Raw genomic sequence first — 1641 nt, forward strand, 5'->3', positions numbered from 1 at the left:
TTGACCCAAGTTAAACAATTTAAAGGCAATGCTACCAAATATTAATTGAGTGAATGTAGACTTCTGACCCACTGGGAATGTGATGAAATAAATAAATGCTGAAATAAATCATTCTCTCTACTATTATTCTGACATTTCACATTCTTAAAATAAAGTGGTGATCCTAACTGACCAGGGCATTTTAATTAGGATTAAATGTCAGGAATTGTGAAAAACTGCGTTTAAATGTTTTTGGCTAAGGTGTCTGTAAACTTCTGACTTCAACTGTATACCCTGAGTTGTCTTGAACAGAAGGAGCCTATGTTTTTATTATTTTTTAAATGTTTAAATTTATTTCACCTTTATTTACGTTATTTAACCAGCTAGGCTAGTTGAGAACAAGTTCTCATTTGCAACTACGACCTGGCCAAGATAAAGTGTAGCAATTTGACACATACAACAACACAGAGTTACACATGGAATAAACAAAACATACAATCAATAATACAGTAGAACAAAAGAAAACAAAAAAGTCTATATACAGTGAGTGCAAATGAGGTAAGTTAAGGAAATAAATAGGCCATCTTGGCGAAGTAATTTCAATATAGCAATTAAACACTGGAATGGTAGATCGGCAGAAGATGAATGTGCAGGTAGAGATACTGGGGTGCAAAGGAGCAAAATAAATAAAAATACCGGTATTGGGATGAGGTAGATGGGCTGTTTACAGATGGGCTATGTACAGGTGCAGTGATCTATAAGCTGCTCTGACAGCTGGTGCTTAAAGCTAATGAGGGAGATGTGAGTCTCCAGCTTCAGAGATTTTTGCAATTCGTTCCAGTCATGGGCAGTAGAGAACTGGAAGGAAAGACGACCAAAGGAGGAATTGGCTTTGGGGTTGACCAGTGAGATATACCTGCTGGAGCGTATGCTAGGAGTGGGTGCTGCTATGGTGACCAGTGAGCTGAGATAAGGCGGGGCTTTACCTAGCAGAGATTTGTAGATAACCTGTAGCCAGTGGGTTTGGCGACGATTATGAAGCGAGGGCCAACCAACGAGAGCGCACAGGTCGTAATGTTTGTCGTATTGTGAAGAAATTCTTAAATGTCCATTTAATGCGTAACCAAATTAGTCTTGTTTGTCTGAAGTGCCTTGTGAATGAATGCCTCACACTGTAAGATCCTTTTTTATGATTTATTTTGGCAATAGAATAAGCTTTGGAATGATGACCACCTTGCCCAAAATGTGATTTATAATATTTTTTATTGTGTAAACAACAACAGTAATTGTATGATGTTGGAGGCTGTGTTCCAAACAAAAAACTACAAGTGTGCTCGCTTCAGTTCCTCAACGGAAAAGTTAGGAGAGCTCAAAAAAACACCTTATAGTTGAAGGCTCTTTCCTTGAGTCATAGAAGTGCATTGAAATGACTTTGGAACTGTGCACAGTTTGGAGAGGTGCGTGGCCAGTTTGGAGAGGTGGGTGGCCAGTTTGGAGAGGTGCGTGGCCAGTTTGGAGAGGTGGGTGGCCAGTTTGGAGAGGTGGGTGGCCAGTTTGGAGAGGTGCGTGGCCAGTTTGGAGAGGTGCGTGGCCAGTTTGGAGAGGTGCGTGGCCAGTTTGGAGAGGTGGGTGGCCAGTTTGGAGAGGTGCGTGGCCAGTTTG

Source organism: Oncorhynchus gorbuscha, linkage group LG06 (assembly GCF_021184085.1).
Source record: "Oncorhynchus gorbuscha isolate QuinsamMale2020 ecotype Even-year linkage group LG06, OgorEven_v1.0, whole genome shotgun sequence".
NCBI lineage: Eukaryota > Metazoa > Chordata > Actinopteri > Salmoniformes > Salmonidae > Oncorhynchus > Oncorhynchus gorbuscha.